Source organism: Trichosurus vulpecula, chromosome 2 (assembly GCF_011100635.1).
Source record: "Trichosurus vulpecula isolate mTriVul1 chromosome 2, mTriVul1.pri, whole genome shotgun sequence".
In the NCBI taxonomy this organism is placed as follows: Eukaryota; Metazoa; Chordata; class Mammalia; order Diprotodontia; family Phalangeridae; genus Trichosurus; species Trichosurus vulpecula.
The window spans coordinates 235648302-235670246 of record NC_050574.1 but is presented as its reverse complement, the minus strand read 5'-3'; the positions used below and the strand labels follow the sequence as shown (position 1 = coordinate 235670246).

Sequence of the window (21945 nt, the reverse complement as noted above, 5' to 3'; positions counted from 1 at the left end):
GATCCCAGGCCATCACCAGTCATCTTGATTTTTGTCTTGCCGCTGGACTTCAATGACTCTGAAAGAGAGAGTGAGGCTGGTAACTTTCCACAACTCTGCCTCACTTAAATCTAATTCACACACAAGTCAAGATATCACCCTTATGATGTCATTGGTACTCTTTGAGAACAAAGGATGAATAAGTGGCTCTTTATTGCTTCAAATTCAAATACTGACTCGTCTGATTCAAAAAGCCCTCACCATACACCTCCAGTTTACCCTCACTGTCTTATTACACATTCTACACCATTATACACACTATAATTCAGTCAAACTGGCCTTCTTACTGGTCATCATACCCAGCGATCTAGTCTCCACCTTTGTGTCTTTACCTTCAGTGTCATTCATGACTGGAATGCACTTCTTCCTCATTTTCATCTCTCAAGATATTTAGTTTTCTTCATAGCTCAGCCCAAGTTCCATCTGCTATATGAAGCCTTTCCTGATCTCTCCCACTCTCCCTTCCTGCACTCAGTTGCTAAGTGCCTTCTCCATCCCCAACTCCAGTAATCCCATATCACTTTTGTAAAACTTTGGATATACATGTATACACACTATAAGTTATATATAGATATATGTACACATACAATATCTATATGTGTGTATATAAAACATTTACAAAAGCAATATAGGATGAATCTATATTGCATATATGTGCATATAGAAAGTATTTGAATATGTTTTGTATATATATACATGCACATACAAAGTATTTTATATACACATACATATATGTATATTCAAAATACACAAATGCATATATACCTGTTATTACTCATGGCTAAATAATAAACTCTCTAAGAAGAGCTATTGTTTTAATATTGTCTTTATTGTTTTTATATACCCAGTGAGTAGCACAGTGCCTGACACAGAGTAGGTGATAAATAATTGTTGATTATTATTACTGTTATTAACAATATTGCAAAAAGAGAGAAGTCTGCAGAACTTTGGAGGATGAGCATCAGAGTTCCAGTTTAATTCTATCTGTTTAATCTGAAAGGATGAAAGAATATTCTAGTGAAATTGGTCGTGGCAAGATTGGTCAGTCAAAAAATGTCTGAGGAATTTGAGTCATTCATGAGCCATTGGCATGCAATACTCCCTAATGAATCATCTTGTTACTTCAGAAGTGAGTTATCTTGGTCATGCTATATACAGCATAATCAGGAATTATTTAAATTAAATCACTGACCAGAAATTATGTCTGATCAAAGGGAATTGATTGTCAAAATTTTAAAGGAATGTAACATATATCAGATTATTCAACCTTACCCATCATACTCTTTCTCATGTAAAGCCATCAAGAAGCTATGTTTAAAAAAATACATTACTGATTTTGTAGGACAATTGAGGGAAAGAACTTGTTTGTATCTATGGACTTCTCAACATGTCTTAATATATTTATCTCATTTTAAACCTCTGCATAGCTTTATATCAGGTTTTTTTTTTGGTAATACATAGATTTTTAGACACTATTGTTTCTGTCAATGGACTACATTTATCTCAGTGGAGTTTAAGGATATTTTCAGAGGAACTTTATTTGAATTATCACCATCATACCTCATCACATTTAAGCAAACAATTAAATTGATAGGATGGTGCCATCTACTTAGGATGTTTGAAGCAAATTGTTTGAGGAAACTGGCCAACAAGGTTGTTTCTCATCAATCAACAAATCACTTTATGTTCAACCAGCATAAGTTCTACTGAATTACTGACATGGCAAGAAAAGAGCATTAGATTTCTTTGCAGTTGGGTAGAGGCTTGCATTTTAATCTTGGTTCTTCCACTACTTAGTTGTGCAACTTTTAGAAAGTCTCTTAAATGTTCATGTTCCTCAACAACCAAATGAATGGCTTGGGGAGTTTAAAAATAAACCCCCAAAATGCATTCTTAATGTTGCTCCCTATACCTCCTCTCTTAAAAACAACAAAAAACAGACAATATTAACAGCAAAAACTATTTTCTAGCAACTGCAGACCTGAACCAAGACAGATTCCTGGCAGAAAAATGTTCTTCCTCAGATGACCTGACAATAGTAGAATCACGCCAATTTATTTTACATGTCCTGTAATCATATCCATATAATAATATCCATAAAATTAAGGATGCAGAAATTCTTTTCTGGCCACCACCAACTCTTGAAGTAGAGTTCTTTGCTATTGTCTGTACTTTAGTATAACTCAGAGCTGGCATCATGGTCTCCTGTGGGTAAAAAATACCTCATGTAACTAAGAAGGAAGAAATCTTATCTATGGATGCCATGGGGCTCTGTAGTATGTGGTTAGTGTTTTTATTCCTTTTAAGTTCTTGTTGAAATTCTTATCTTCTTTCTCAGTTTTATATTGGCATGCTACAGAGATTTCTCTGGGTTTTGCCCATAGTAATTTTGCCATAATAAAGTAATGTCATGTGAAGGCTTATACATCTCTTGCCCACTGGTGGGATTCAGTCCGTTTGCAGTGGTTGGGTAGAACCAGTACCTAATTTTAGGTTGATTTCCACGAACTGGTTGTTAGTTGGGGCGGGGCCTGCACCGGCCATGTCAGTAGTTGGGGCAGTGCCTCAGCTGGGTTCTGTGGAGAACTGGTTATTAATTCATTTGAATCCTACCACTGCTCTTGCCCATTACTGGTATTGACAAAAAAGAAACACATTTGTATTCTGAAAAATGAGTCATTCAGCTATCATATATCTAATCAGTCTTGATTAAGATACATTCAATTAGATTGTAACATCTTGCAAATTGTGGACCATGATTTACTCATCTTTACATCCCAAACAATTCCTGACAGTGTCTTCCTTCTAGCAGATGCTCAATAAACATTTGTTGATTGATTTTAAATCCAAATGATTAATACTGTTTATATTTTTTCTTTCACCATCCTCAAGATGTTCTAACACCTGAATATTCTATTACAGGTCGTGTAAATCATCAGCACTTTTTCTAATATAGCTTTGATTTCCAGGAGAGATTTTATAGTATTTCCAACATAACTAATTCACTGACCACAAATACAAGGCTTGAGTAATCACCGAGCTGTATTAAATTTTCACTGAATCTGACCCTATAACCCGAGCAGGAGAAATCTCCATTATTGCTTTTCTCACTGAGGCTTTCAATTTGGGTTTAATCCAAGGATTAAAGGACAAATGCTTGAGTATTGCAAGGGATTTTTAGAACTTTCCCTCTTCCTGACATATTCTGATCATTACTTTTACAGAAACGCTTTGTTCACATGATTGAAAAATAAGCCCCTGTCTATAGGATGTTGTTTATTTAAGAAGAGCAAAAAAAAAACCCAATATATGTGTTAATTACTATCTTGCAATAACATTGAAAGTCTGACCCTAAATATTAACCTGACATAACACTGAAATGTCTTACCCACTTGAGTCAGACAGCAGCTAGAATTTGTCTCATTTATGATTTTCAGGATGACCCACATAATCATATGAGACTGAGGTAGGCTGAGGAAAAGAAATGAGTCAAGTATTGTTTTGTTCCTTTCAGGAACTCTCCATTTCCTAGCATTTTATAAAGCAAGTTTCTTGAGGACAGAGGCTAAGTCGAATTTGTCTTTTTGTCTAGCAGAGTGCCTTACACATGATAAATACTTAGTATATGTTTATTAGAAATTCTGCTGAATGAATATAATTTTTTTTAGCTGTTGCATTACACTGGCCTTCTTGATGTTCTTGACACTAGATGCTACACCTCCTCACTCCATGCTTTTTCATTGGCTATCCCTATGTCTGGGATGCTCTCTCTTCTCACTTCCACCTCCTTACTTCCCTGGTTTACATCAAGACTTAGCTCAAATCATATCTTCCAATTCTATATATAAATGAAAAGTATTTCTTTATCTATAAACACAAATTATTTCTATATTTATAAGTAAATACAAAGTATTTCTATCTATAGAAATACAAAGTATCTATCTATATATAAATACAGAATATATATCTATTTATAAATACAGATAGATATATAAATTTATACATCTATATTTATGTATACATATACACATACAAAATATCCATATATACATATATATGTATATGTATATGCATATTAAAAGTATATATACATGCATATGCATGCACACACACTTGTGCTCGCATGCACACACGCACACACCCACATGCACACTCACACGCATACGTACAAAACAAAATCCAACAACAACAAAATAAAAACCTAGGAGAACCAGAATAGCTATGAGTAGAAGGAGAGGCCTTATATAATTCATTTACCTTACACCAATGCCTTCCCTCAGGAATTATCTCCCATTTACACTATCTATATTTTTTATGTATGTAATTATTTACATGTTATCTTCCTCATTAGAAAGTGAATTTCTTGAGAGCTGGGACTCTGCTTTTGCCTTTCTTTGTAAAGTACGGGAGAGAAGAGGTATGAGACTGACTACAAAACTGAAGCTCTCCAGAGCCTTTGTGCTGACCTCATTGTTGTATGCCTGTGAAATCTGGAGTCTACCAGCACCATGCCAGGAAACTGAATCGCTTCCATTTGAATTGTCTTAGGAAAATTCCGAAGATCACCAGGCAGGATAAGGTACTAGACACTGAGGTCCTTTCTCGAAATAAACTGACAAGCATTCAAACTCTGCTTCAGAGAGCTCAACTCCAATGGGCTGGCCACTTTATTCAAATGCAAAACGTCTGCTTGCCAAAAAGACTATTTTTTGGAGAACTCAAACAGGGCAAGTATTCACATGGTAGTTAGAATAAGTGATACAAGGACACTCTCAAGGTCTCTTAAGACCTCTGGAATTGATTGTGTGACTGAGAGATACCGCTCAGCATGGCATGCCCATATCAGAGAAGGTACTGTGCCCTATGAGTAAAGGCAGGATTGAAACAGCTCAAAGGAAACACAGGATGTGCAAATTTGGAGAATCCATCCCAAATGTTCACATGGACTATTTATGCCCAACCTGTGGTAGAGCATTCTGAGTTCATACTGGTCTCATCAGCCATAGTCAGTCACACTGAAATATGACTTTAGCATAGTGATGTCATTTTGGTCCTCTTTGAGAATGAAGGACAACAACCAACCATTCTAAGTACTTAAGCACATAGTGTACCCTTAATTAATGCTTAGCAATTGACTGATTGATGTTGCTTTTCAAACCCTGTGAAAAGAAGGTGAACTTGTTATTCTTTTATGGTTTTTTCTAACTTTATATAATTCCTGACTTATCCAGTAATGCCTTGTGTTAACATATACTTTGCTTTTTAGTTATTTGTAGTTCATTTAGCATGATCTCATTTTTAGGATTGAATAATATTAACAACAAGATAAAGAAAGATGAATCTCCGTTTATAAATAGCCCTAGGAGGTGAGTAGGCAGTTCTCAAAAGAAGAAAGGCAAGCTATCACATCCATATGAAAAAATGTTGCAAATATACCTAATAACAAGAAAAATAGGAATTAAAACCACTGTGAGGTTCCACCTTGAACTCATCAGATTGGCAAGGATGCTATAAAAGGAAAATGACAATTGCCAGAGGAGGTGTGAGAGAGAATGCACAGGAATAGATTTTTGGTGGAACAGTGAAGCAGTCCAACCAAAAGCAATTTGGAACTGTATTCAAAAAGTCACTAAATTGCGCATACTTTGTCCCAGTGACACTACTATTAAGCTTATACCCCAAAGAAATCAAAAGAAGTGGGATAGATAGATAGATAGACAGTTGCAAATTTTGTGGTAGCAAAGAATTGAAATAAAAGTGGCTATCTATCTATTGGGGAATGGCTAAATGAATTATGGTATGTAAAGGTAAAACAGAGTCAGAAAAACTTAGATTTATATGACCCGAGCAGAACAAGGAGTACAATTATATGGTGATAGCACAATGTAAAAGAAATCAACTATGAAAAACTTCAGAACTTTTTTCAATACTATGGCAAACTACTTCTCCAGAGGACTGAAGATGAAACATGCCACCCCAACGTTTTCCAGAGGAATGATGGACTAGAGATGGAGAATGAGACATACATCTTCAGATACAACCAATGTGTAGATATGTTTTATGTAACTACACCTGTTATAAGGAAGGGATATTTGCTTTGTTTCTTTGTTTTTTGGGGAAATATAGGTAGAGAGTAGAGGGTAATGATAGTGAAACTTAAAAAAAGGAAATAAAGAAAAGTGCGTCAAAGAATCATTAAAAACAAATAGAAGAGAGCAGATCAAAGTTCAGCAGAGAAAGACAAACAGAGCAGCACTGAATCTGAATTTGAAATATTAAAAAAAATAGAGGGTAAGTTCCTTGAGGAAAGGAACAATTTTTCATTTTTTGACTTTGAATCCCAAGCATAATCCCAAGCTTTTAAAATAGTAGGTACTTCTTAAATGCTTAATGAATTGAATTTATATGAATCCTATGCAGGGCATGTCATAGGTAAAGTCTGCAGTAACTTAAATTTGTTTCAACTTCTCCCTTTACCTTTTTGACACCTTATATCTTACCAGGTGTTCATCATCTAATACCCATACTCTCTAGGTAGGTCCCTCAAATTAACCCTCTATTTCCTCAGGATTCATCATGCCACTGCCAAACTGAAATGTACCTGCCTGATAGAATATCAGTTTTAAGGGGTGGAAGTGTGAATACTATATGCACTTAAACTTCATGCTTTTTCTTGGTAACTATTGTTGCCTTTGTTACCTAACCCATGGATGATACTAATAGTGAAAAAGTAAAGTGACAGGCAGGACAAAGAGAGAAAATTAATAGGATGGCTGAGAGTAGGGCAAAAAGAGGTAGATACATACTGTTGATAGCCCTTATATCATACTTCATCAATTCCACCTAAGAGTGCAAAATCCTCAGAAGACAGAAGCACTTATTATCAAACCAGTATTTTGTACTATTTCCTGTCTCCTAATCTTGTGTTACATAGTCCAGCGATCCATTCACTGGACTTCTCTGTAATGATACACCTTTACATACAGAATGAAACTATGAAATGGCAAGCATAAAGAAAGATTTCAAAATATAGAACAAAATTCCAAATATTAAATGAACTACAATACATGTAAGCATATATATATGCATATATGTGTGTATATGCACATGTATTTATTTGTTACTGTTATTGTTAATCCTTCATTTTCAAAAAAAGACCAATGACAAAGGCTATGTCTTGCCTTGCCTGTGAATTGGATTTAAGTGAAGCAGAGCTACGCAAAGTCATCAGCCTCACTTTCTCTCTTCCAGAGTCATCAATGTACAAATGGCAAGACAAAAGTGAAGACAACTGGTGATGGCCCAGGCTGTAGTGGATGACCTTTGTGTCTTCGACATCTAACCAAGCTCTAAGAGCTCCATAGCATCTGCTTCAGCCACCTTCATCACCATTGGAACAAATTGGCCCAGACTCCCAAAAGTCTTCACATGCTTGGGGTAGACATCCCCCTTACTGAAAGGTTTGAAGCCTGTTAGTTACTCTTAACTCGGTGTAACTTGTCTGCCAAGGCAGTTTTACCCTGCTGTGGCCGCTGAGCATACCAAAGCTTCTTGGAGCCACAGGTGAGAGTTGAGCAACAGATGAGCACCAAAAATGGATGTGTGTGTGTGTGTGTGTGTGTGTGTGTGTGAGCAAATGACCCAAGATGACCACAGTTCTGCCACTCACTACCACTCTGACTTTCAGCAAGTTACCTAACCCCTCTGGGCCTCTGCCTGTAAAATGAGGTGATCGGACTAAATGACCTCCAGGGTCCCTTCTAGCTCTTAACCTGTGATCCCATGTGATTTTGACACAGGAAATGTTGGTGGTAATGGAGGATACTTACATGTAGACTATTAGTCTAAGGTTAATGTATCTCCTAGTGTCTCTGAATAAACTGAAGGTCACCCCTTAGTGGCTCTGTTCCCCACTATATCTCTACTGACTATAACAAAATCTATTAGTGAATGGGGAATAGGGAGCTCAGGTGAGATTTCTTTCTGCTTTCTGATAATAGCTATTAGGTGTTGTACAGGGAGATAGTATTTAGAAATAATAATTTTCTTTAAAATGGCTAGAATCCTTCTTCAGGATTGAGTGAGATAAAAACGTGTGTGAGATGAAAATTAAAAGAATGAGGTCAATAAACTGAAGAAGAGCTGAGGGAGAAAAATGCCAAGGTCAATTTGCATTTTTACGAAGTACTCAGGCTAGCTACTCCTATTAAGGTTAATGAATGTTAAAACTTTGCAACTTTAACCTTTGTTACTTTAAAACTCCTTTAGTTTTTTCAATAAGAAAAATGTTTATTTCAAGGACAGGAGGATAAAAGAGAAACTGGAAACCTGTATCCCCTTCCTTAGTAGATCTGATTGAAAGGAACCTAGAAGAAAAAGAAGGGATGGTGACAGTAATTACCAAGGAAAAGAAGAGAGACAGAGACAGAGAGAAAGAGAGAGAGAGAGACAGAAGCTTTGGGGGAGCCAACCTGTAACCAAAAAGATTTAGCTGCAGCAGGGCCTTGGGGCATCACAACATACTTATATGTGTTTCAAAAAATTACTAGCAGGTGGAATTTATGAATATGTCATTCATTTAATGGGGATGATAATAGCATCTACCTCCCAGGGTTGTTGTGAAGATCAAATAAGATAATATTTGTAAAGTATTATATCAATGCTAACTATTATTATTATTATTATTATATTCAATCACCTTCATATCTGAGTATATCCTTTGATCTCCTTTACCCTCACTCAATGATCCAGCTCACATAACAAAGAACCTTAAAAAAGATAAAAAGGAGTTCAGCAAAACTAACCAACACATTGACTCAGAATGAGAAAATGTACAATCTTCTACACCCACGGTTGCCGACCTCTGCAATGAAGCAAAGGAGGTACATTTTAAAAATTCTTCTTTAGGGCCAAGGTTGGTCATTATGCCATTTTTTTGTTGTTTTGTTGTTCTCATTCACATGCTATAATTTTACATACTGTTTTTCTTTACTTCTGTTTACTATACCTCAGTCAAAGTCTTCCCATGCTTCTCTGAATTCTTTATATTCACTATTTCTTGTACAAAGTAATATTCCACTTCCACTACATCAATATATAACAGTTTGTGTAGCCATTGACTGTTTGGACAGGTACTTTGTTTCCAGTTCTTTGCTACTACAGAACATGTACCGGTGACTATTTTGATGTGTATGGGAAATTTCTTTCTCTTCTTTATTTCCTTGTGGATATATCTAGGAGTAATATATCCTAGTTACATATATTTAGTCATTTTAAAAAATAGTACCAAATTGCTTTCCCAAATGGTTGGACTAATTCATAGTTCCGACAACAGTATATTGGTGTATTATCTTCCCATAGCCTCTTCAACATTATCTATGCTCATCTTTTGTCATGGTTGCTAATTTGCTGGGTATGAGGTGAAACTTGTGGATTGTTTGGATTTGAATTTATTATTAGTGATGTGAATTAACGTTTCATATGTTTAATAGCTTACAATTCCTCTGAAACTTTTCATTTGGATCCATCGATCATTATTTGTTGGGGACTTATAGCTAGGTCTTAAATATTTGTTTCCTTCCCATGTATCTTGAATGTTGCATCCTGATTACAAATATTAAAGGCAAAGATTTTTACCCAAACAAAAGCTTCTTTGTTAACCTAGTTGCATTGATTTGTTAGTGCAAAGCTTTTCAATATTATATAATCAAAATAATTTCTTTCATCTTTTAAGATAATTTCTATCCCTTAGTTCAGAATTCTTTCCCTAGCCATAGGTGTGTGTGTGGGATGAGGGAGAGGGAGAGGGAGGAGAGAATGTAGCTTGGTATCTATATTAAGCTTATTTTGGAATATTTTGTAAGATGTTGGTCTAAATTTAATTTCTGCCAAACTAGTTTCCAGTTCTGAATAGTAACTTGTTTTGGTTTTTATCAATTACTACTCCAAATTAATTAATTTCTGATTCTTCCTCATCTAATTTTCCCATTTATTTTTCTATTTTTAACTGGTATTAAAGGTAGTTTGATGAGTACTGCCTCATAGTATAATTTGAGACCTCAAAAGGCTGTTTCCTCCTTCATTCACTATTACACTTGAACAGCTTTATTTTTACACAAAAATCGGGGTTTTCTGTTTAAATTGCAACTTTCAAATTTGCAAAGCACTTTACTTACATGATCTCATTTGAGATAAGCACTAAGATTGCTCTTCTCAACTCTTCAGGTAATAAAGGCTAAAATAAGTGGTCCACCCAGGGTCGTCCAGCTAATAAAGTCAGAGGCAGGAGGATTTGAACAAATCTTCACGACTTCAACTCAAACCTAGTCTAGCCAGTAACCCAGTTAGGGATGCCTCAGTTAACTTTTTGTCACGTGTCCCTGCATGGCAGAATTCGGTCCTGCAGCTTTATAGGCTTTCTAACTACCAAAGGCAGGTGGAGCAAATAAGCTGTCAGGCATTTCCAGGGTTTTCCTAGAGGAGTATCTCTGGAGGACTATCAATCTTCTCAACCACAGCGAGAAAGCTTTGAAGCGGAGCACCACAGTTCTTACGTAACAGCCAGCATATCTAGAGGTAACAAGGGGAACTCGGATTCCCAAGGAGCATTGCGGCCGGGGACGTACTACAACGTCCATCATGCACTGCGCGAATTCGCCCCTCTACGTTGGTGTACGCTGGATCTTGTAGTTTCTTTGAACACTTCCCTAACACCCATCTTGGTAAGGTAGAAAGTTCGGTGGCGTGGGAGAAACCGGTTTCTCAGTAGATTGGTATCGAGATTTGGGATTATTTTAAAACAAGAAAAAAGAAAAAATCCAGCTCTGAAAACACCGACGGCTGCTGCACATCCAGGTTTCGAAATCGATTACCACTCACTTCCTCTCTACCTCCACCCACCCACCCTTACTCTTAAGGTAGGGCGGGAGGGCCAGAGGAACCGGAAGTTGCGTGTCGGAGCATTGTGGCGGCGCTTTGGAGCTCCAGGTATTTACAAAACGCGTTTGCGAGGAATGGAGGGGCCGAGTGGGCGTGGGGCTGGGCGGCCGCAGGGGCTGGGGAAGTGGGGAGCATGGCCTCCAACCGTGGCTTCTTAGTTCGAAGGAGGTTCGGGCAGAGCCGCTGTTTTTCGACGTGTGGGGCTGAAGTCTGCGTCTGCCGCTCGGCGGGGCCGCGCCCGGGGCGGAGTGGAAGGGTAGCTGCCGGAGCTCTGGCCGGCGTCGACCCGCCCCCACGAGCGGGGATCCGGGGGCTCAGGGCGGCTAGAGGCGCCCCCACCCCAACTTCAGCCTCCACCAACGTTTCTTAGGCGTCTGCTTAATGCACAGCACTGAGCCCCAATGCTGACACCTAGGAAGCACTTGATTATTTCCCTCCTAGTCCATTTCCCCCTTTTACCTTTACCTCCTACTCCCATTTCTCTCTTCCCCCTTTCTTCTTCCTATCCCCCTATCCCCCATGTTAACTTTTCCCCTCCCTTTCCCTCCCCCATCCCGTTTCCCCTCCCCCTTCTCCACTCCTCTCTTCTCCCTGTCCCCCCTCTCTTCTACTTCCCTCCTTTCCCTATCTCCTCTTCCCGTCCTCTACTCTCCTCCCCACCTCTCTGCTTTCTTCCTCTTTTCTCATTCTACTCTCTCCTCTCTTCTACTTTGTCTCTCTCTTTACCGTATTGGGAAGGATTGGCCATAAGGCAGCTGAGGTAGGGTCCTTGCTGATACGGAGCTTTCCATTTAATGGGTGCTTGGACAAACCCTTTTTATTCACTATTCCATTTAAGGTAGGAGGGACAAGACAGAGAGCTGGAGAGAGTTTCAGCTAGGATGGTGACCTTGTGAGTATTAAGAAGGGGACAAAAGCAAGCGGTGTAGAAATGGAAAAGATTTGGCGACTGGATGTGAGAGGTAGAGGAGGAGGAAGACCTGAGATGGCTGAGGTTTGTGAACCTGGGTGTTTGGAAGAATAGATAATGGTGGCCTCGACAAAGAGGGGAATTAAGGAGAGGTTTTGAGGGTGAAGATAATGAGTTCAATTTTTTGACAGGTTGGATTTTAAATGGTTATGGGACACCCGCTTGGAAATAACTGCGTGGGATGAAAGACCTTTACCAATTAAATTTATAATAAGGAGCCATCCTAGGGTGGGAACAGAAATAAATTTTATTCAATTCTTGAAAATAGGGCATCCTCTGCCAGAACAGGTCTATCAAGGGAAGCACTTTACAAGGAGCAAAGAATCAATAATTATACCTAACACAAGAGAATTCCCTCCCACCTCTGACCCTTCTCACCGTTGGCTGGGAGGTGGGTTTACAATCTGAGCACGAAAGCCAGACGAAGAGCCAGGAAATCGAGGCACAGAAACTCCAATTCCCATTGCCTTAGTTAATGATTACAACTGAGGTGACATCTATAAATCTAAAGAAGGAGAATAGGATAAGGGGAGGGGGAGACCCTCTCCATTCTTCTACAGTACTTTTACAGTAAAGGAAAGCAGGTCACAGTGACCCTATTCTTACTGAGCAAATCTTTAAAAACCAGAACCAGAAGAAAGTACAAAAATTTTCAGGGTAAACTTTCCCAGAGGCTGAGCCATCAGACCCTCAGGGCCTCAGAATTTTTCCACTTCCCTATTTCCCTATTTGTTGATTTTTTTTTTAACATTTCTTAGTATAGATATAGGTATATGTATACATATCTTCCCTGTGAAGTCTTCACATTTTATTTACCTCACACATGTCCAATAAGTAGTTGGTGATGGGAGATTGGTGCTTCAGGAGAGAGACTAGGATTGGAGGTACAGGTATCTGGAAATCATCTTCAGAGAGGTGATAGGTGAACCCAAGTGAGTCACCTAGAGAGAAGAGAAGAGGAGGCAGGACCGAGCCTTGGGGTTCATTCATACAGGGCAAGATGTGTGGTTTATGATCAAGCAAAGGAGATGGTGAAGTAGAACCAGGAGAGAAATGTCATGGAGACCTAGAGTATTCAGGAAGAGTGCAAATGGACAGTGTTAACAGAGGAAATGTGAGTGAGAAAAGGCCATCAGACCTGGTAATTAGAGAAAGCAGTTAAGTCAGGTGATGAATTTGGAAGCCCGATTGCAAGAACTAGGTAAATGATGAAAGAAAGTGGAGATGATGAACGCTGAAAGCTTTTTCTAGACGTTTATGAAAGACAAAAGCAAGAGGGCAATAGTTTGAATGTATGAAAAGGTCAAGTGGAGGTTTTTGAATGTTAAGGAATACTTTCACACGTTTGAATATAGCAAAGAGGAAGGCAGTAGATTAGGAGAAATTGAAAATTAGAGTGTATGATTGCAAGGGCAAACTTCTAGAGAGGACTAGGGGTTATTAGATTCAGAACACAGCAGAAGGCTTGACCTTGGAAGAAGGGCCACTTTAAGAGACCATAGCAAAGGAGGAAAGATTGAGGGAAGAGTTCAAGGAGTTTTGACCTAGAGAAGAGAGAGTTCATGGTTAATAGTCTTTATTTTCTCAGTAACAAAAGAGAGCAGCCTTTGGCTTCTCTGGAGTGAAGGGGGAATGGTAAACAGATAAGAAAACTTTTGTAAGAGCAATTTTGGGGGACTGGGATAATGTTAGAGAAGGGTAGAAGCATGACCTTGCTGGATCAAGGACCAGCAAGTAAGTGATCATTGATAACTTTGAAAATAGTGGTATCATCAGTTGGATGACAGAGCTAGAAACCAGATTCCAGAGAGTTTGGAAAAAAGAGGAAACAGAGGCAGCAGTGGCACATGGCTTTCTCTAGAGTTTTAGCCACATCCTTTCTGGATACAAGGAATAGACAGATGGAACAAATGAAGAATTTTTTAAGAATGAGGGGCACATGAGCATGTTTGTAGAAACCAGAAGAAAGGAGAAGGAGCTCCTATCAATTGGCTTCAAGTTTTCCAGTCGAATCTTTTGTTTTTTCAATCTTTCCATTTCTTTTTCATCTTTCAATTCTTTCTCCTTTCAGCTTCTTAAATGTCCTAGGTACAATTTTGCTTAGTTGAGTCTCTCACCAAGCTTTCTTTAAACTGGTTTTACCTTCCATCATTTCTCTTTTTTCTTTCCCTAATATCTGACAAACGAATATTTTAAACTATTTTTGTCCTTAGTGACCATATTTCTGCTGGTAAGGAATTCATATATTTGCTAAATAAAGTGCTTTTTTAAGGATTTTTTTGGTCTCATCGTGGCAGCTTGTTTTTTCACTCATATAATCAGCAAGCTTTTATGAAGCACCTGCTACGTGCCAGCACTGTGCTAAGTACTAGGGGTACAAGGAAAGGTTAAAAAAAATAGTCCCTACTCTTAGAGAGTGTACATTCCAAATGGGGAAGACCCTATGTGAAAAATGGCATCACCTGCTGGGATGAACAGAAAGGTGGCCTGCAGAAAATCAATAAATAATAGTCACGGAATACTTATTAAGTGCCTAATATGTCTTAGGCACTGTACTAAGCACTGGAGATACCCTCAAAGAGATGCCCTCAAGGAGCTCAGAGTCTAATGGGAGAATTAACAATGTAAACAACTGTATAAACAAGCTCTATACAAGATGAATTGGAAATAATCCAAGGAGGGAAGGCTCTTGGATGGAAAGGGACTAGGCAAAGTTTTCTGCTGAGGTGGTATTTTATCTGTCTTCAGGGAAGCCAGGAGGCAAAGATGAAGAGGGAGAGCATTTGCAGACAAGGGGGACAAGCCAGTGAAAAACCCCTAATCGTTTAGGAGATGGGAGTGTCTTGTTGAGGAACAGGAAGAAGGCCAGGGCTCACTGCGTCTCAGGGCATTGGGGTGGTGGCGGCAGGATGTTAAGGTGTAAGAAGACCAACACTAAACAGGATGTTCTATATGCCCCTGAAGGTGATAGGAAGCCTTTAGAGTTTATTGAGTTGGGGGGAGGGGAGCAGGGGTGTTGTGGTCAGGTGTGGTGTTTTTTTTTTTTTTTTTTATTAGAAAGATCATTTTGTGGAAGGTGGACTGAAGACAGACTTCAGGTAGACAGACCAACCAGCAGGCTACTGTAGTAGCCCAGGTGTGAAGTGAGAAGGGCCTGCACTAGGGTGGTGGCAGTGTTAGAGGAAAGAAGGGAGCATACATGAAAAATGTTAGGAAGACAGAATCTACAGACCTTGGCAATTGATTGGATACCAGGGGGTGAAAAAGTGAAAAGTTGAGGATGACATTGGGGTTGGGATTCTGGGACCTTTACAGTAATAAAGAAGTTTAAAAGAAGGGAGTTTTGGGGAAAAAATAATGAGTTCAGCTGAGCTGAATCTCGAAAGAATCCTGGGAAACTAAAAGGAAGGGGAAGGGGAACCAGCTGTTCCAGACCTGGTAGACAGCCAGTGCAGAGGCATAGAGATAGATGAGATACCATGTTCCAGGAAAGGCAAGTCAGTGTAGTTATATCGTAGAGTGCTTGGTGAGGATTAAGGTATAAAGATGGAAAGATAAGAGGCCAGATCATGAAGAGCTTTTAACAAAGCCTTTAGATTTGATCTCACAGGTCATATGGAGCCACTGCAGCTGCTTGAGTAGAAGAGACTTATGATTTAGAAAATTGACCCCAGCTAATGAGTGCAAGGTGGTGTGGGGGGTGACTTGGGTCAGGGAGACTCAACATAAAAGCTATTGCAGTAGCCCAGGAGAGAGGTGAAGAAGGTTGAGCTAGGAGTGTGACTTTGAGGGGGCAGAAGTGGATAGAGAGTAAAGATGTTGGTAATTTCCTCCTTTTGCCATATTACATGTTTCAGCACTAAAAATTTGTTTCAATAGGTCAGGTTGGAGTTCTATTTACATGTGATATTTTTTCTCCTTTTTATTCTTTTAGCTCTGTGTTAATTTTGATCTTTATTCTAACAAACCATTGATCAGACCATATACAGAGAGCTGATTCAGGAATCACTTCCACATTGGTTAATGAGTTCGTTTCTGTTTATAGGATCAGAAGATCATCATTCTGGAGATGGGAGGGACCTCAGTAGCTAAGTAATCCAAACCTTTTATTTTGTAGGTGTGGATGCTGAGGCCCAGGGAGGTTCAGAGATTGGTCTAAAGTCACATCCAAAGTAATCACCAGAGGTGCTATTTGAACTTAGATCCAAGGTGTTTCTAGAATCTGAGTGCAGTTTTAAATTGTCAGAGATTAAAACTGTACTCAAATTTTTGGGGTACCCTATGTGTAGGTATGAAACTTCTGCCTCTGGCTGCTCTCCTTCTTTACTCCTGATTCATATTTTCTAACATACTTTTCACCATCCTTTCCCCACTTCTCCAAAGTCACATAGTGTCAAAATATATGTTGATTCAATTTAGGTCTTAACAAGCTCTTGATAACATTATCTCTTCAACCCTAACAACAAATGTTGCTGTGTAAGCTTTGATTATCAAGTTGCTCTGTTTTAAAAATTAATTTTTAAAAAATTATGTTTTATTGATGCATTTTTAATTTTATAACAGTCTCATTTCTGGAGGGAAGAAACACCCCCTTCCCCACCTTATATTGAACCTTCCCTTTTAACAGAAAAACAACTAATATGGTTACCATAATCTGACAACTTTATTATTTGTTCTCCAATAATATCATTGGTTTTTCAGTTACTTGAAGTTTGATTTCCTTTTGGTGATCTTCATTTTATATTCTTTTGGTTCTCCTTATTTCACTGAATTAGTTCTTACAAATCTTACCATGTTTCTGTGAATTCCTTATTTTTTGTCATTTCTAGAAAATATGGCACAGGACTGAGGGCCTTTTTATAGTTTTCTTTGTTTAGTGGCTGTGTTCAAAAAATGTTATCACCAAGTGACAAGCCTATTACTATTGAGCTTCTCTGTATTTAAATAGGCTGATCTTCAAAAAGCAAACACAATGTGTGGCTAGGGCCATACTTAAAAGCTTCCCATGTGAAACTAAGAATTGGAAAATCCTGCTCAAACCTAATCTCAAACTAGTATTTCTGTGATTACTTTAAAATATTCTTGTGCAGGAAAGTGCAGGTGTAGTCTTGCTGAGTTGGTTGCTTGTGACAGGATAGCAGACTGTATATTATCATAAAATCCACATAGTAATTCTAAGAAGAGCAGAGATAGCTATAAATTTTATATAAATTACTCATCTCGGGAATTTCCAATTACTCCAAGTACCAAACGTAGACATATTGAACTATAAGAATTTCCCTACAGACTTTTCCTGCATAATTTTCAATAGTACTACTGCTATTTTCATTGTTTTGGTGAAACTGCTAGAGCAATGTATTTTGGCAGTCGTGTCACTTGCACACTTACATTTTGGGACAAGAGTGTATATGCAGATTGTTTCCTGATAGCCCAACAAAAGATGTAGTGGAGATAAAAGAGGAAAAAAATGACACAGATGAGGACGAAAAGAAACATGTTATATATCATAAGACTTAAGATATAAAAGAGAAGGAAAAATATTTTTAAAATTTCATTTAGTAAAAAGTAGTAAAGACTGAAGAATAGCAGAAGAAAATGTAACATTTTACAGTATAATCAGATTTTATATTGTCTCTTTTGATCATATGCCATTTCATAACACTTTTTATACTGGTTTTCTTTATTAATTATTTACGTTGTTTTTACAGCCTCTTCCTACATGCTTCTTTGTTGCCTCATGGGTGCTCTTCTACTTCAGGTTTTAGAAACGTTAGTGCTCCATGATTTGCATCAGAATAAAATTGTCATTAAACAGATGGGCTTTTGTTTGAGGGAGAAGTTTAGAGTGAAAAATTTTTTTTGTAATTTCTTGATGGTGATATTTTTTTTCATTTTCAGTTCTTGGTCCAGCTTATTGTCCATTTGTGGTATCAGTCTAAGATGCATGTCTGGGCAAAGGCATTCTTCATCTGTGTCTTTTTTCCTATGTAGACATCACTGACATCTTCTGAGTGATTATAAATTTCTCTTAGGAGCCTCCAAAATGATTAGTACATAGCCGTGCATAAACAGAAGTCTGGAGGACTTTTACTGTCTATAGGTCATTCCCGTTAATTTGTTCTCTGCACTGGCTCTCCTCAACAAAACGTTTGTTGAGTAAGCTTCTGTTTAATACCACCTTTGATATTAATGATTAGAGAGTCATCTAGACCATACTTTATATACTCATAATTTAGCAAAAGATATCGAGAATACAAAATCTGATTTTACCGTTTATAAAAAGGCATTTGATTTGGTAGAACAAAATACTTTATTAAAGGCTCTTCTCCAAAAAGATATGTCCTATGCATGTTGGAATTATACAAGATTCTTTGAAAAATAAAATAACAGAAATAGCTTTATAATTATGGACTCTGGAGGGAGCTGGGAAAAATGGTCTCTTGATTTACTATAATAATTTTGTAAATTCATAAAGGCAGAGACTAAGTCTTCCAGGTTTGTTTTGTTTTGTTTTTTAATTGCCTGTAGCCCTAGACACACAGGTACCAAATAAATGCCTTTAGTTATAGGGAATGGATTGACAAACCTAAAGCATGGACCTGACAATGTCACTCCTCTACTCAGGGGGAAGAAGAGAAAAAAAAAATTAACACTAAAATTGACCAACACATTCCCCAAATCTGAACATGCTATTCCATATTCTACACTGGTTTACTGACCCAGCCACCCCCTGCAAAGGAACAGGAGGTCGTGTTTAATCTTATTGTTTCTTTGGGGCCAAGATTGTTCTCCATACTTTCACAGCATTTGGTTTCAGTTGGTTCATGGTGGTGGTTTTTTCCAATGACATTGATGCAGTCGTAGTCATTGTGTATGTTTTCCTGGCTCTGCTTACTTTACTTTGTATCAATTCATGTAAGTCTGTACTGCTTTTTTATATTCATCACATATATCATTTCTTAAAGGACAGTAATATTGCATTACATTCATACACACAGTTTGTTTCATAATTCCTCAAAAGATAATGATGGGCATCTACTTTTCTTTCCAGTTTTTTCCCCAGCCCAGGATAAAGGTTTCTACCAAGAAAAGTGATGCTATAAATTTGAAGTATATGGAGGCCTTTTTTTTTTTGTCCTCTTCCCTTGGAGTATGTTCCTGGAAGCAGAATCTCAGGGTCAGGGATTATGGACATTTTAGCCACTTTATTTGCATAATCCCAAATTGTTTTCCAAAATAATTATACCCATTCTAAGTCCACCAACTACATATTTGCCTTTCTTTCCACAACCCTTTCACCATTGATTATTCCTATTAGTTCAGTGAATATGTAATGATCTCAAATAGTATTTGCCAATACATTTTTACTTAATGTATTTTTACATTATTTTCCATTATTACTTGCTGTATCTGGCAAATTGGCCAGAGATCTGTGATATATTGTTGCTACTCAAAGGAATCTGAAAGTTTTGACCTAAGCTTATACATGCATATAGTTTTATCATTACTTGCTGGTTCTGAAACATCATGTTTAAGACTACTGTGTGATGACAGACGAGCCCGCTATTCTCCCTTTCTTCTGAAGATAAATGTAATGTGTGGTGGAGAACACTTTGACAAAGTATTAAAATCCTATTGAACCCCACTCACCCTTTCAAGTGTTCTCTCTCCGTTATCTTGGACATTTTTTTCTGTTCTTCCTAAGCCTTGAATGTGTCAGTCTGTATCAGTAAGTAAGGTGGAACTTTTACTGTTCTCTCTTTTAGCACTTATTTAATCAAGTGTCCTTGAAGAGTCTGGCCTTTGTTTCTTTGATTAGATCTGGAGTCTTTGATGACTTGCTTGCCTCTAGGGAATGCCTAATTTACATGGGTTTGAGTGGCTCTCACTCACTGGAAGAGTGGCATGTGACTTGAAGAGACTCTGGGCAGCCATTGTTAAGAGTATACCCCCCCCCTGCCCCCCCACTTGTAAACTCAGATGTTGATTCTTTCCTGGTAACTGAGTTGTGATTTGAATCAGACAAGGTCTGCCTGTTGATGTTTGTAATTTCTATTTGTATTGTTGTGAAGTTCAGGGTGCTGGCTTTTCCTTCCCAACTAAGTGAGTTTTATATATATTTATATATGTGTGTCTGCTTAAAGTGAGGTTGTTAATCCCTTAAAGTTACTTTCCTTAGCAAAGCAGATCAAAAGAACCCGATTTAGTGGCCTTCTGTGTGCTGGTTGGTTTTACACAGCCACAATAGCTGCTAACAAAATTGTTGCTACACAGTCTTAGCCCTCTCTTCAATAGTAACCATTTATGTAGCCCTTTAGGGTTTGCAGAGCAGTTTGTAGAAGTTAACTTGTTTGTTCCTCACCACAGCCCTGGGAGACAGGTGGTATTATTACACCCATTTCACTGATGAAGAAAGGGAGGCACAGGAAGGTGAACTGATTTGCCTAAAGTCACTTTTTGAGTGTCAGAGGCAGAATTTGAATTCAGGTCTTCCCAATGCCATGTCTAGTGCTCTGTGCACACTGTACCACTGAGCTGCGTGCCTCTAAGATAAAAATATAGACTCTTCACCTTGGCACTTAAAGCCTTCCTTAATCTGGCTTCAAAGCCTTTCCACATTTATGTCATATTACTCCTCTCAAGTATTGTACCAGCCCAATTTCTGTACAATTGATGTTTCCTCTCCCATTTTCATGTTTTACAGAGGATGTCCTCAGTGGTTGAAATGTACCACCTCTTAGAATCCTTTGCTTCCTTCAGAAATGTTCACTGTAGGTGTTTTCTCCAAAGCCATTCCTAATCACCTGCTACTCAATACTTCTGTTTCCTCATCTGTAAAATGACTGTGAGTTGGATTAGATGGCCTCTAAAGGTCCCTTTGTGCTCAGAATCCATGATGACTCCCACCCACCCCCATCCCTCAGGGCTCTTTCCTGCCTCTGGTACCTTGAATTAATTTAACTGAGTACAAGTTGTGTCTCCCAGTTGTGTGTTTGCCTTTGGAAGGTAGAGACTGTTTTATTACAATGATTTAGCATAGTGCTTTGTATGAAATTGGCTACTTCTTATACCTGCTTCAAGAAGCCTCACTTATATGACCAGCTCGAGTTTTTCCTCTGTATATCTTATTTGTACATAGTTGTTTGCATGTTGTCTCCTCCATTAGATTGTGAGCTTCTTTAGGGTAGGGTAGTCTTTCTTTGTATCTCCAGTGCTTAGCACAGTGCCTGGCACATAGTAGGTGTTTCATAAATTACTTTTTCACTTGAATTCTGTTGAGCACTTGAAAGTATCTGTTGATACAGATGAACTAAATAGATTCTGATCCTCATGATTGTGAGAATGCTTTATTAGTCTTTATTAAACTTTGGCAAAATTGACTTGGATATTCCTTGTTCAGCCTCAAGATAAAGGTTTTATTGGAAGGGACAAAAATACCTTTTGTGTAGTTAAAAGATTACCCTAAAACTCAGACTTTGAGATAGGCGCTGAAATTCCAGTTAAAGCTGAACATGTGTTTCTGAAAATCATGGTTTAGAATGGATTGGAATTGGCAGAAAGTATTCTTCCTCTGACACAATTATGTATTACAGTAATACTGTAGTTTTAAAAATAGTTTTTAGATGATTCTTTAGAAAGTGCTTCCTAATTACATTTTGATTTTCCTGTTGGATTAGCAAAAAAGTTAAGTAGTTCGTTACTATGTTGGGATTATTTTTTCATCGTCAACTTTGAATGTGCAGAGCATTGCATTTATCTTGGTTGAAAAATTTCTGGAACAAGGTGACAATTTTAATATTAGAATTAGTTTGAAAAATATTGCATTTTGTCCTAGAATTTTAAAGAATGCATTAGAGGATCATCTAGTCTATGAAATTGTTAATAACAGCGAGATGAGACCTGGGCTCAAGGTAGATTTAAGAATGGATTTATTGGCCAAGCGTGCAACTACCTGGAGTATACACTCAAATCAGGCAGTCCCAAACTGAGGGACTTAA

At 38.0% G+C, this 21945-nt stretch overlaps 1 protein-coding gene across 1 annotated transcript in view; it reads left to right on the top strand.

Moving 5' to 3' along the window:
* Positions 1-10630: 10630 nt before the first annotated feature.
* The window catches only part of CWC22 (CWC22 spliceosome associated protein homolog), an 88232-nt gene continuing 76917 nt past the window's right edge, over positions 10631-21945 (top strand). The window contains exon 1 of the mRNA XM_036746357.1: positions 10631-11025. The gene's annotated coding sequence lies outside the window, so the exon portion shown is untranslated. The remainder of the gene's footprint in view (positions 11026-21945) is intronic.